Below are 15,853 nucleotides of genomic sequence, written 5' to 3'. Positions count from 1 at the left end.
GCAAAACTGGAAGGCTGCAAATTCAGTAAAATATTTCTAATAACTTTTTAGTCTTTTAAGATACAAATCGTAAGCAGAACGTTTTCGATGAACTGCGGTCGACACACAAATAATCCAGCAAAAACGTAAAGCAAACCATTTTTTGTTAACCTTATACGATGCGTATTTATTTGTTGTTCATAACTTTACTGACCTATAGAATTCGTTTTATGCAAACATTACGTCGTGCTGTAACAGGGCAAGGAAGGGAACCACTTGAAAATACTCTTTTCAGAGGTTAAAAAAGCGAATACGTTTCTCTTTAAAAGTCTCTGACAGAAAAGTGGAGAACCAGCTGCATCAATCACTCTGCCATCTCCACTAAAAATTTTGGCATGCGAACGTATTCGTGCTTTTCTGAGAAGAAAGACAGTAGCACAGAGACGGTGCCGGTGGAAGAGAGAGGAGAGAGTGAAAGTGGTAGGGAAACAGAGAGTAGACAGTACGATGGATCAAAGAAGTTGGCAGACAGTCGAACACGTAAGTATAGCGGAGGGCGCATTTTGGACCGAATTTTAAACACGTGGGTATTACCGAAAAAATAAGTTGGATGCCCCAGGAACTTTTTGCTTCCAAGATGTGGTGGAGACAGTACTAGTGGGATATACAGTAAATCAATGGGAGTAAATGGAGACTGTGTGTGTGTGTGTGTGTGTGAGAGAGAGAGAGAGAGAGAGAGAGAGAGAGAGAGAGAGAGAGAGAGAGAAACAGTGTAGTGAGAGGGAGATGCTGAATATGAAGGCTTAACTACAAATAGAGAGTGGGGAAAAGGATTTAGAATGTTCTGTGTTAAAAAAAAAAACTCGAATATTCTCTCATGCCAAAATTTTTGGTGAGGAAGGCGGAATGAGGATTCCCCACTTTTCTGTCGAAGTCTTTTAAACAGAAACGTATTCGCCTTTTTTCCGCTGATACCACTTTCTTGGGGAACGCGAGTTATCACCTCTATTTTTCTCGGCGATGTTTCGTCGATTACCACGTACTGTGACATCCCTCACAGGAAATCACGAATCGAGTCGTACAATTGAAGCGGTTCTCGATAGGCATGCAGCCTGATTCTGTAAGAACTGCGTTTCCAACAAAATGTTTGATGAAGATCCTTTCATATCTCGGCCCCTCACATGTCTTGGTAGCCACGTTTAAAGCTACACCCAGATTCCAGCTCTCTTCTCTAGAGAACTTAATTTTTATAGAGGCACTGACTACAAATGATTCTATTAGAACTTTGGAAATTTTTGGTAAGTTCCTATGGGACCCAACTGCTGAGGTCATCCTTTCCTTGGCTTACACACTACTTAATCTAACTTACGCTAAGGACAACACACACACCAACGGCCGAGGGAGGACTCGAACCTCCGACGGGGGAAGCCATGCGAACCGTGACAAGGCACTCTAGACAGTGCGGCTACCAGGGTGGCAATTCCATTAGATTCTTGCATATATTGGTTGTTTTGATTTGTTGAAAACCACGTGTAAGACTACAAGTAGAATCTTTTCTTTGCAAGCGGACTTAATCTTTCTAGTAAGCAATGAGAAAAAATCTCGCTTTTTCATTAGTGATCTGTATTCTTCTGTATGGGTTCGAATTCTGGCACTGTGTACAAATATTTGATGACATCGAGAGCCTTTGCTAGTCGACCACAATATTATTGCACCTGGGAGTGTGGGCACTTTGGTCAGCTTATCGTTAGTTTTCATCCTGATCTTTCACCAGGACAAGCAGAACCACTTGATAATTTATGCTTACGTGTCTTGAAATCCCTCACAGCGTGTTGCGTTTTCGTTAGTCACCGCTGAACTTGTTTACATCACCATGTGTTTCCGATAACGACCACGGGAGGCCAAGTGCAATAATGTCGTGTTCAAGTAGTACACGTATGATTTGTATACGTGAAAGTAGAAACATAAGTACAGCTTCAAACAGCCAAGGTCGCTATTGTACAATATTTATAATATCATATCATAAAACGACATTCCATGAACATGATAACAATAATATATGCTTGACTTGCTGATATACTATTTTTCTCATGTTCATGAAACATCGCTCTATAATATGATGCGATATAATAACCATTTGATCAAGATCCATTGAAATGTGCTACAGAAGGTCTGATGATGGCAACGTAGTTTGCTCAAGCCGGTCATCACAATGAATGCTGTACAACAGCGATCTTAGCTGTCTGAAGTTGTACTTCTGTTTCTACATCAATTTAGATCGCCCCCTATCCTGACAGTGTCAAGCATATAGGATAGCTTATTGAACAGTTACATCCTAAAAACTTGAATACACAGTATTAATGTTTCACAAAAATATTTATTTAATTGTTCGCTATGAACTGGTTTTCGGCCATTGTCAGGTAACTTAATACTAAATGGATACTCCACACAACTTCAACGAGATTTCATAGCTGTAGAAAGGTCGGTGTACGAAAATATGTGACATTTTATGTCTATATCGGAACAGAACATAAGCATAATGTAATAAATAAATTTTCAATTTATGCTTTACATGTAACTTAGAGAGATTTGGTTTACTGATTAGACGACGCTGCCTAGAACTTGAAGACAATGTTGTGTACGGAACTCATAGACTATCTAATTCTTACGAATGAAAGGAAATAATAAGATGCAGTATATATGTGTTGCAGAAATTTTGTATTTTATCTGTCCTCAACAACTGTAAGAGTAGGAGTCGAAAAAATCAGCAACCAGTTGCACAAAAGAAATTTTTTTCTTGATGGGTTTCAGGCACCTAGGGCCCGTCTACAGAAGCATACCGGTAGAATTTTCGCATTATTAGCGAACTTTATCCAGAATAGTTTGATAGAAAACAGAGAAACGTTAGGATGGTAATCTTAATCCTTCAGGGGTTCTACATAGACTCCTCCTCCTCCCTCCTTCTCCCCCCCCCCCCTCCTCCTCTCCCATCCCCGCTTGAATATGACGCACGGAACGTTGATACAGCCATGGAAAACTGTCAGAAAAATTCGTCTTTTGGCATGTTGTTCAACTCGAGGGTCACGTTGGCCTGAATGTCGTTTATGGCGTCAAAGCGTTGGCCGTTCATGCGAATCTCTGCGCTTTGTCGTTATGTGGTAAGTGTGTATTCATAACACCAAATCCCGTCACTCATGATGATTTTTCCCAGAAAAGAACAGTCGACGTTTAGCATTTCAGTCATCAAGTCACGGCAGGCATCCATTCATCGTTGTGCGGGACAGACTTTCCAAAGATTTTTATCTTCTTCAAAACATCCTGGAGAATGTCCTCAACAACTGTGTGTTGTTTACAATTGTTGGTTCAGTCTGACACCCCTTGTACATCTGGAATGACGTAGGTCTCGGAGCTTTTTGTACGGACGATGTACACTACGGTTGGCATTGCTGACGTTTCTGCATAAAGTGGAAATGGATATCCAAGATCACGTAATTCCTGACATTGCAGATTCCTGATGAGCTGAGGAACTTTCGAAGAATGCTAATGAGACGTTGAGGCACTCTAGGAAGGTAGATTGCTTCACTATTACCTCCATTTATTGCGACAGGAATGCCAAGAAAATACTCGAAGCAGTATTCAAGCGCACAGCAATTCCAATGGAGTAAGTTACAAATACCGCGTTCTGGGTCCGGTATTACATCTACGGAAGATGGTGCATCTCATCACTCCTAATATCAGCCCTTCGATGAACAACGGCAACGAAAGAGGCAATGACCCACGTTAAGATATTTACTACCATCAAGACAATGGACGATCTACGCAAGAGGCAGGGAGACAGTGGCACGTCAGAGCGGATTACCTCCGCGCGCAATGTTTTTATTCTGTTTTGGCCGCTGTCTCGCTGACGCCACGCGGGAGCAATCTTTGCACGGCGCCTGGAATGCGTCCGTCCTTGACCCCCTCAGCGTTCGCAACCGGCTCCCTGCGTGACACGATTCCGCGCTACGTGACGCATGGCTTTCGACTTTTCTTTTCTCCTTCTGTCGCGTAAGACAATTGCTCAGAATTGTGTGTTTCCTCAACAGTCTCGTGCGCAATCGGCTGCGCTTTCTCCACTAAGAACCTGCACAGCCTTCTTAGACAGAAACCATCTGTGATTTCTGACTACGCTTCCCAAGTTTCAGTAGAATCACTAAACAGTTCGGAATGAAATGATTGTATTTGTACAATGAAGGCAACAAACGACTAAACTGACGTCAATACATCGAATACAATACGCTGAATACGTCTTTGTGCTTATTACGGTGCATGTTTATGGTGTCATCACGTTCTTCTCTTGTAAAAGACCTACTTGACTAACATTTTCTTCTTCCGTCCTGTCGATAACGTGCCTGATATGTAACTGTATCTCCTGAATAGATGAATGCTATGCATGCAAACGTCAAATAATATCGTAATCATGAGAGGGAAGATGAAATCCAGTTGCAGCTTATAGATTACTTGTATCCAAGAACACCAAGGGTACACTGAACTTTAAGTCTTCCTTCGAGAGTAGATCACTAGCAACAGTGCCACATGCTGTCACTTCATCTATCGTAACGGTATTACATGTAGCCCATCCACTTGCTGCCATTCGAGAGCTGAATTCTGGTGTAGATACAACACGAGGATTCTAACCGGCCTCCTCTTAAAAGAGTACTTCCGCTCCGGTGGATTAACTTAAGAAGAGAAATGAAAATCAGTTGGAGGTTACTGCATACTGGGCTAAATTTTAATGATGTTAGGGTATACCATGTCACCGACGGTGGAGGAAATTAGACGGGAATCTACCCTACTACCCTATAGAAAGACAAGCCGTCCTTCAATGTTTTTAACAAAAATCGCGAAAATTTCTTGCGCGATTTGTTTCAAAGTCTTACAGGATACTCCAATAAACGTTCGGACAGACATAGGCTACATATTTTTCTAAAACATACAATATACATTAACATATGTAATTCATAAAGAGGAACCCTTGTTACCAAAAATCCCGAAAACAGTGTAGTAATCGCGGAAGCCGACGATGAAAGTTTAGGAATAGTCACCCACCTAATTGGTAAGGTACTGGGAACATTTTTACGAACAGTGATAGATATCATCATAATGTATATTAGAAATTGCCGAAAAGCTGAAAAAATCCAAATAAATATCACTGACAGAAACAAGGGCTTGCGTGTGTAATTGCTGCGGAATATAAAGTAATCCCTCTACGCTGCAGCCAAAAGGTAGCAACACGTAATGCACATCTCCATATTTAGCAAAGCTGTCCAGAAATTTAACCTGAACTCTTTAGTCTTGCAATTACAAAACTTCGTTTTAAGTAACGGAAACAAACTCTCAGCAATCACAGTATAGGGATGACTGGTTACCCCACTTTTGCAAGACATAAGCACATCTCCAATGTCGGATTTGAATTCTGTTTAGCATTGATCATGTTTTGCGTGATAAGTCAAATGCCGTTGGCTTTTGGGTGATACACGCCATAATATTATTTTGTTGTTAAGTCCATTCTTAAGTATAGCATTAGTAAGGTTGAACTTATCTTTCACAGCGTCCTTTACTAGTTTTGTTGGTCGTCGTCTAGCGCTGAGTCGTTTATGTTATGCGACATCAGTATCTCGATGGATTGTAGATTTTGCTATCCACGATCGTTTTTTACTTGTTCGTCATAACATTTATGCGTTGTAGTTGAGGAGGTGGAATGTGGCAAAGCACTGGTAGCATTCGCTTGGTGTTGAATAGATAAAATCAACAATCGTTCTCACGGTATGATTTAGCTGGTTGTCAGTTTTTTGTGCTTGTGGACTGTTTGTTCAGATTCGGGTACATTATTCTGCGATTGAAAAGACAAGATCTAGCATGAAATAACGTAGGGTGGATGTCGTTGCTCTCCAAGTTGTATCGAATGACTTTAAAAACGAAATTAACTTGTAGTGTAATGAGTAGGCACCAAAATCACAAAGCAAACTTAATAAATTCGTTTTTAGTTTCTTGTTGTCACTTCATTCCCCTCTCCTATATGGGCGAGGGTTAGAAATTTGGAAATTTGTGGTAAGTTCCTGTGGGACCAAACTGCTGAGGTCATCGGTCCCTAGGCTTACACACTACGTAATCTTACTTAAACTAACTTACGCTAAGAACAACACACACTCCCATGCCCGAAGGAGGACTCAAGCCTCCGGCGGGGTGAGCCGCGACAACCCTGGCAATGTGCCCGAGACCGCGTGGCTATGTCGTGCGGCGGCAGGGTTGGGCTGTGTGGGCTGCCAGCGGATACAACTCGCCACTCTTCAGCCAGGGAGTGAGACAGGCATGTAGCCTATCTGTACATTGAACAAGCAGTAAAGGAAACCAAAGACAAATTTGGAGTAGAGATTAAAATCCAGGGAGAAGAAATAAAAACCTTGAGGTTTGCCGACGACATTGTAATTCTGTCAGAGACAGCAAAGAACTTGGAAGAACAGTTGAACGGAATGGACAGTGTCTTGAAAGGTGGATATAACATGAACTAAACAAAAGCAAAACGATGACAGCGAAATGTAGTCGAATTAAACCAGGTGATGCTGAGGGACTTAGATTAGGAAATAAGATACTTAAAGCAGTGAATAATTTTTGCTATTTGGGCAGCAAAATAACTGAGGATGATCGAAGTAGGGGACATATAATCAGACTGGCGAGCAAGAAAAGCGTTTCTGAAGAAGAGAAATTTATTAACATCGACTGTAAATTTAAGTGTCAGGAAGTCTTTTCTGAAAATATTTATATGAAGTGTATGGAGGGATCAGTCGGTAGGACACGTTCTGAGGCATCAAGAGATCACCAATTTAGTACTGGAGGGAAGCGTGGAGGGTAAAAATCGTGGAGGGAGACCAAGAGATCAATACACTAAGCAAATTCTGAAGGATATAGGTTGCAGTAGTTACTCGGAGAAGAAGAGGCTTGCACAGGATAGTGTAACATGGAGAGCTGGACCAAACCAGTCTCTGGACTGAAGACTACAACAACAACAACAACAACACCTGGAAGAGTTTATGGGCAGTGTGGTGTTGAGGCTCGTGCATGTTTGGCGCCAAACGCTGCGTTTCTTTGCAGTCAGCAGATTTCGGATGTGTCATTGTAGTTGTCGGTGGCATGTATTTCGGTGAAGGATTTGTAGGAGGCATTGGCAATGGTGACGAGATTCGCTGAGGAGTAGGAAAGCACGTGGAGGGAGTGTGGTGAATCATGGCGTTTGACAGGGTCTGTTGTTGGTGGTGGATGTCATGGGAGTCGTGGAAGGATAAGGGATGGCTTCCGAATTTGGTAGCAATGAAGTCCCTGTAGGCTCCCCTGTTGGTATGGAAGTAGTCTTGTATTTTATTGGGAGAGACAGGAGGAATGGGTGCATGGATAGGCCGGCCGCGGTGGTCTCGCGGTTCTAGGCGCGCAGTCCGGAAACGTGCGACTGCTACGGTCGCAGGTTAGAATCCTGCCTCGGGCATGTATGTGTGTGATGTCCTTAGGTTAGTTAGGTTTAAGTAGTTCTAAGTTCTAGGGGACTTATGACCACAGCAGTTGAGTCCCATAGTGCTCAGAGCCATTTGAACCATTTGGTGCATGGGTAGAATGTGCAGTGTAGGGACTGGTGAGCAGGATAGGGAGATATTCATTTCCGATAGAGCTGAGAACTGCTGCAGTAATGTATCCAAGGAGGTTACGAGATATGAGGATAACACCAGGAGTGCAATTGCTGTCAGAGTAGGTGCGAAGCGGGAGAGGGCCGTATCACCATGGAGTCAGTAAACTGATGCCACTGCTGGAGTTCAGCGTGGTACCGACTATGAATATAAAGGTCAGCGGAAATAATATGGGTGAAAAAAATGTTGTATATGTTGGTGACGAAGTCGTATGGGGTGGAATGATATGGTGGGATACAAATAGTGGCACAGGTGACAGTTATGTTTGTGAGGAAGAGAGTGAGAATAAGGTGTACGGCAGGAACATTGTAGAGAGGATGTGCCCGAATGAGGAGGTCCTAGTTGTGGCCAATAGAATCTCCGACGTGGGCCATGGGAAGCGGATTATCTGTTCAGTGGATGGTGTATGGCGAAGTGCAGATAGTATGATGAGGTTGGAGGAAGGTTTCATTTAGTATGAAAGCATCAGTATGGTGTTGGGAGAGGATGTTTTTTCACTGAAAAGAAGCGGATATTGTGACGCAGGATATTATACTGCTGTCGCGCCATGTTTTAGTAAGAGGAGGCTTGGGTGGTTTTAAACTAGGATGTCGAGACGAGTGAATGGAAAGTGGACCTGATTGCGGAAATAGGTGGCTTGTGTGTTGAAGTGAAAGACAGAGTGGGCAGCAAGGGAAATTTGGGGCAGGATGTGTGGCCTCTGAAAAGGGTGAATGTTTTGAAGAACTATGGTCACAAAGCGGATGATGACTTCAGCTGTGGGAGGTTGGCGGAGTATTTGGGGCGGACGGTGCTGACAATAAGTTTGATGGGAACTGTTTGCTCAGGTTTGGAAGGCGGAGATTGAGCCTCGCACTTGGAAGAATGGGTAGGGTTGGGCATAATTCAGGTTTTAGATGAGGGAAGGGTAGCTATGGTAAGACATTGCTTAAGGAATTGGTGAGATTTGCAGTGGGGGCATGTGGGAGAGTTTTTGCAGTCATCAGGTAGGTTGTTCTTATAAATTAGGCATCTTCGTTGCCGGTAGGATTGCGGACGGTATTTGGATGTCGTCGTTTGTAGATCAGGGTGCTGTGGTGGAGCAAGTGGTCGATTATGGATGAGGATTCGGCGAAGATGCGGACTTTGAAGATTGGCCCAGAACCATCAAAGATATTGAGTGCCTAGCAAACTTCGAGGTCAGAATGGGAGTTGAGAAATTCGTTATTACCAGCAAAGAATAAAAACAGAACCTATAGAAAGAAGCAAAGCAATGTCGTTAAGCTTTTAACAAAATGGTTCAAATGGCTCTGAGCACTATGCGACTTAACTTCTAAGGTCATCAATCGCCTAGAACTTAGAACTAATTAAACCTAACTAACCTAGGGGCATCACACACATCCATGTCCGAGGCAGGATTCGAACCTGCGACCGTAGCGGTCGCCCGGTTCCAGACTGTAGCGCCCAGAATCGCACGGCCACTCCGGCCGGCAGCTTTTAACTGAAAAAATGAAATCAGTAAATACCTATACCCAAGCCAAGTAAATTCCCTATTAGTTGTGAGAAAAGATTGAGGCCCATAATTTCGTCATTGACGAAAATGTCTGAAAAAAAGACCCCCTCTGACTTAGAAAAGTTAACAGCGCCATATAATGGCTCGTTGGCGTACTACGCCGTGATGCCCAAACATTCTTACCACTAAGATGAATTTCTACATCTTTTTCCCGGATTTAGATATGACGAAATAAGCTATGGTCAAGTTACGTGTAGAAACCCCATGAAAATTCGTCTAGTTGCTGTGAAGATTAGCGTGTCTGTTCAGACAGACACGACGCTTTTAGGGCTTTATTATCAGTGGAAAAATGGTGTGGCAGGAAACCAGTGGTTGCTGGATATCCGTGCATGGACGTGTTTCACTGAATAGATGTAGAGGTAGGGCTTAATTCCGGCCGGAAAGCGCGTTCCGGTACCTCCCAGAGACTTTTTTTTATTTTTTTTATAGTTCAGCACCGGAGATTTGAAATAGTACATGTGTATTAAATTACAACATAACTATAATTTGCCGCTCCGCCAGCACAAGTGAACGTGACACAATGTGTTACCAACGTGATGTGACGGGCAGGAGGTACATCTACATCTACATCTACATTTATACTCCGCAAGCCACCCAACGGTGTGTGGCGGAGGGCACTTTACGTGCCACTGTCATTACCTCCCGTCCTGTTCCAGTCGTGTATGGTTCGCGGGAAGAACGACTGTCTGAAAGCCTCCGTACGCGTTCTAATCTCTCTAATTTTACATTCGTGATCTCCTCGGGAGGTATAAGTAGGGGAAAGCAATATATTCGATACCTCATCCAGAAACGCACCCTCTCGAAACCTGGCGAGCAAGCTACACCGCGATGCAGAGCGCTTCTCTTGCAGAGTCTGCCACTTGAGTTTATTAAACATCTCCGTAACGCTATCACGGTTACCAAATAACCCTGTGACGAAACGCGCCGCTCTTCTTTGGATCTTCTCTATCTCCTCCGTCAACCCAATCTGGTACGGATCCCACACTGATGAGCAATACTCAAGTATAGGTCGAACGAGTGTTTTGTAAGCCACCTCCTTTGTTGATGGACTACATTTTCTAAGCACTCTCCCAATGAATCTCAACCTGGTACCCGCCTTACCAACAATTAATTTTATATGATCATTCCACTTCAAATCGTTCCGCACGCATACTCCCAGATATTTTACAGAAATAACTGCTACCAGTGTTTGTTCCGCTAACATATAATCGTACAATAAAGGATCCTTCTTTCTATGTATTCGCAATACATTACATTTGTCTATGTTAAGGGGCAGTTGCCACTCCCTGCACCAAGTGCCTATCCGCTGCAGATCTTCCTGCATTTCGCTACAATTTTCTAATGCTGCAACTTCTCTGTATACTACAGCATCATCCGCGAAAAGCCGCATGGAACTTCCGACACTATCTACTAGGTCATTTATATATATTGTGAAAAGCAATGGTCCCATAACACTCCCCTGTGGCACGCCAGAGGTTACTTTAACGTCTGTAGACGTCTCTCCATTGATAACAACATGCTGTGTTCTGTTTGCTAAAAACTCTTCAATCCAGCCACACAGCTGGTCTGATATTCCGTAGGCTCTTACTTAGTTTATCAGGCGACAGTGCGGAACTGTATCGAACGCCTTCCGGAAGTCAAGAAAAATAGCATCTACCTGGGAGCCTGTATCTAATATTTTCTGGATCTCATGAACAAATAAAGCGAGTTGGGTCTCACACGATCGCTGTTTCCGGAATCCATGTTGATTCCTACATAGTAGATTCTGGATTCCCAAAAACGACATGATACTCGAGCAAAAAACATGTTCTAAAATTCTACAACAGATTGACGTCAGAGATATAGGTCTATAGTTTTGCGCATCTGCTCGACGACCCTTCTTGAAGACTGGGACTACCTGTGCTCTTTTCCAATCATTTGGAACCTTCCGTTCCTCTAGAGACTTGCGGTACTCGGCTGTTAGAAGGGGGGCAAGTTCTCTCGCGTACTCTGTGTAGAATCGAATTGGTATCCCGTCAGGTCCAGTGGACTTTCCTCTGTTGAGTGATTCCAGTTGCTTTTCTATTCCTTGGACACTTATTTCGATGTCAGCCATTTTTTCGTTTGTGCGAGGATTTAGAGAAGGAACTGCAGTGCGGTCTTCCTCTGTGAAACAGCTTTGGAAAAAGGTGTTTAGTATTTCAGCTTTACGCGTGTCATCCTCTGTTTCAATGCCATCATCATCCCGGAGTGTCTGGATATGCTGTTTCGAGCCACTTACTGATTTAACGTAAGACCAGAACTTCCTAGGATTTTCTGTCAAGTCGGTACATAGAATTTTACTTTCGAATTCACTGAACGCTTCACGCATAGCCCTCCTTACGCTATCTTTGACATCGTTTAGCTTCTGTTGGCTGCGTTTAAACTTGGAGTGAAGCTCTCTTTGCTTTCGCAGTAGTTTCCTAACTTTGTTGTTGTACCACGGTGGGTTTTTCCCGTCCCTCACAGTTTTACTCGGCACGTACCTGTCTAAAACGCATTTTACGATTGCCTTGAACTTTTTCCATAAACACTCAACATTGTCAGTGTCGGAACAGAAATTTTCGTTTTGATCTGTTAGGTAGTCTGAAATCCGCCTTCTATTACTCTTGCTAAACAGATAAACCTTCCTCCCTTTTTTTATATTCCAATTAACTTCCATATTCAGGAATTATGATCACTGATTCCCTGTTCTGCACTTACAGAGTCGAAAAGTTCAGGCCTTATGATCACTGATTCCCTGTTCTGCACTTACAGAGTCGAAAAGTTCGGGTCTGTTTGTTATCAGTAGGTCCAAGATGTTATCTCCACGAGTCGGTTCTCTGTTTAATTGCTCGAGGTAATTTTCGGATAGTGCACTCAGTATAATGTCACTCGATGCTTTGTCCCTACCACCCGTCCTAAACATCTGAGTGTCCCAGTCTATACCTGGTAAATTGAAATCTCCACCTAAGACTATAAAATGCTTTGTGTGTGTGTCTTATGACAAGTCTCTCTCTCTGGCCAGCAGAGGGGGGGGGGGGGGGGGGGGTAGAAGGGGGCGCGTTCCGGCACCCAAAAGTTTAGAAATTAAGCACTGTGTAGAGGTAAGTGGTTTCCCAGATTCATCTGCTGTTGGAGCGCGTATTGTGAAATCGATCACGTATATTGTAAGAATAATCAACATTGATAAAATGCAGTCTGAGGACGTATGTAATCTTTCAAATAATAAAAAGTTCATTAATTAATATTTCATTCAGTGTCTCATACTTAAGCCCTGAACCATTGAAAGGATCGTTGTCTACCGGATATTTAGACAGATAGCCTTACAAATCGAACACTAGGCGTCCTGTCAACAGCGAGATCGCTAGAAACCACCTACGACAAAAGTTAGGCTGAAGGGTCAGGGATTTCAAGTACTGCTCCTAAATAAGGCTAAGCTTGTGTCTTAATCTCTGCACCACTGCGCTCAGTTCCATAGACAAAAAGTAATTATACGGTGCACAACAAATTTCACATGGCTCCTAGACTATTACTGCCTGACAACTCTTGTAAAACTCGATGTCATACACGTTTTGCATGTGACTTGTAACGGATCGTTAAGACGAGCCAAAATATTTTAGTTAACACTGTAAGTTGAGATTAATTTCTCCAAAAGGTTGAAATAATTATTAGTCGCACGGTTAACATTTACTGTCTTTCACAGTACCTAATTCTATACTTCAAATTCCCTTACTCTATTCAGAGTTTGGGTTTGTCTAAACTTGCAACATCTCGCAACAGAGAAATACCACAGGCGTTTCGCAGTTGTTTGGTAGGCACGTCGAGTCACTCTTAACAAATTTATTTTACGGCTGGTACTTTGCCAAACATGTGTAGCCCAGAGGATTCGTGACTTTCACGAATTGGATTTGGCACGTGAGTAGAACGCGCGGTCGCCGCCGAATTCTCCCAGGCGCCAATGACGACACAGCCGAGGGGCGAACCCGCCGGCGGAAGGAGGCGCGGCTACGCGCGTGCGCAGTAAAACGCGCCTCGCCTCCCCACAGCCGTAAAATTTATTGGACAACTAGCATTCTGCATGCCGCCGCGGTCAGCGAGCACTGGGACAACTCATTTCACCGTTACTCACTCTCTCCTCCTACAGTTCATTTTAGGTGCAGAAATAGCGACAAACTGTGCGGTTCAAGCCTTTTGAGTATATCACACTTAATGTGACAGGTACGACTTGTGAAACCAACCTACTACTTTATAATCAGCAGTCGAACAATAAACGCATGTTCTCCAGCCTGAAAGTGATACACCCTTCCACGGAACGTTTCAATCGTATTTTTGCTAGGCAGTGTTTGTTGCAACTGCGTACCCTGCATAATTCACTCCAATAATAGTGCTAAGTCTTCACAGCGACATTGTCCACCAGCTTCCATTTCATGGTTAAAGTACGTAACTGAAATTCTTAACGTTTCTGCTTTTTGCTTCATCTAATTTTTCAGAGAGCAGAAGGAGTGTTAACTAAATGATATTGCGAAAGATGACTTAAGCCAAAAATACTAAACTGTGTCTAAAAAGTGAAATCTAACATAAATTATTCTCCCTCTTTCTCACTGCCATTTATTTATTTATTATTTTAGCACGCTTCGTTCAAAAATGTTCAAATGTGTGTGAAATCTTACGGGCCTAAACGTCTGAGGTCATCAGTCCCTAAGCTTACACACTAATTAACCTAAATTGTCCTAAGGACAAACACATATACCCATGCCCGAGGGAGGACTCGAACCTCCGCCGGGACGACTGCAGCGCCCTAGACCGCTCGGCTAATCCCACGCGGCACGCTTCATCCATCTTTCTGATTGATTTCTGCTTCTGCATTTGTGTTATTGTATGTGTATGTTACTTGTGTAGTTGTCTGCATTGAGATACTCTGAGGTTGTCACTTTACATGAAGTCACTTTCTAGTAAGGGTTTCTTTTAGTAATGTAATTTTCTTACTATAGACGTCTATTTGTCCAGATCTCAATATGTAAGGTGTCAGGCAAATCCCACACCTTCCATGAAAACCCTGACATGATAAGCAAATCCAGCAGTATGTCACATAGCTCCGAATAAATCGTGACACTAAATTAACCAAGTAATACGATTAACGAGTGAGCAAATGGAATACCACAGACTAACACAAGAATGCCTAAATGCATGTCATACCTTCCCACCGTGAAACATACGCAGTTCCGAGGGGAGAAACGAGAACAGAAGCCGAGAGCAGAACCGTGTTAAGCTAGAAGGCCCTACGATAAGGGACGGACACCCACGTCGCCAGCCAATCGCCACGACCACCCCCCAGCCCGTGTTAAAAGATAGAGCCCTCCAGAAGAACAGTATAGATCTTACGATAACACACCAGCTGCAAGTTTTAGCGTGAGACTTTTTCGCGTCTCTGTTACGTTGCAAACGTCAAAAACATTGCCCCATCACAAAAAGTATAACTTTTCTCATTGGATATACAGAATTTTCTGTAGGCGGAGCTTAAGGTTAACATTGAGACCCTGATTGGTCAGATGAAAACACAGCCAGATAGTTTTTTTATAAACCAACTTTGGTAAATTGTAGTAAGGAGAAGTTAGGAGAGAGTTGCTTCCGAGACGGCGAGCTGTATGGAGCTGCGCTGCCCAACGCCTCCTGACGCTGCCTAACCAACGACGAGGTAATGAACGCACGCGATGCCGCATAACAGCGCATAAAGCTTCACTCAGAACTGTAGACGTCTCATCTGTTACACCCCCTATTTACTTAATACTAGTGTCGATCGACAATTAAATCTCATGGTGTTCACATTTGTTACTTGAAGTAAAAATCTGAAACGCGATGATTTTTCTGTTATATAATTATTGAGAAGCCACATCAGCCACTGTGATTTACGACAAGTTAGATAAGTAATTAAAGATAATTGAGGGTCACTGTAGACCATTTTGATAGTTTTGTCTTTTGTGAAACTTAACTTAAACCAAGATTATAGATGTGATATGGCATAGGTCATCCTTCGATCCATTGTAGAAATTGGAAACCCATTCAGGGAATATTCGTCCACATTTTTGTTGAACGCAGTTGGTTCTTATCATCCTGTATTAAAATATTTTCTTTTATCAATAGTGCAATTTATAAAGAATGTTTTGCGAGTAGAATAAAATTTCCAATGGTAAACTTAACTGCTTTTCGACGTTATTTTACCAGCTAACTAAAAATAGGAAAGCCTTGAACCCCTTCCACTAAATTTAGTTAGTATTAAGATTCTTTTACAGGGAGTGCAGTGGAGCTGAGGCTGAAATCATTAAGTATTTGGTTATATCATCGCTAGTCTCACTGAACTCTTCTGAACTCTTCATGTCATGTGTGGTCTGGCGTCTCCTTACCAGCAACAGGTCCCAGGTTCAAACTAGTCAATTCCCTAAAAAACACGCTCAGAGCGTCGTTGCGCGAAAGTGGTAGGAAGACACGACTTAGAACAGACAGACACCACGCAGAATGTTAGAAATATACTTAATCAGTATCTGATGTAAAAAGGTTGCGAGGTGCCAGGGCTAGCGGTGTATCTAACACTAAATTCTTCTAGAATATT

Source organism: Schistocerca nitens, chromosome 1 (assembly GCF_023898315.1).
Source record: "Schistocerca nitens isolate TAMUIC-IGC-003100 chromosome 1, iqSchNite1.1, whole genome shotgun sequence".
Taxonomy (NCBI): Eukaryota; Metazoa; Arthropoda; class Insecta; order Orthoptera; family Acrididae; genus Schistocerca; species Schistocerca nitens.
The sequence above is the reverse complement of the archived record's forward strand: the minus strand, read 5'-3'. Positions refer to the sequence as shown.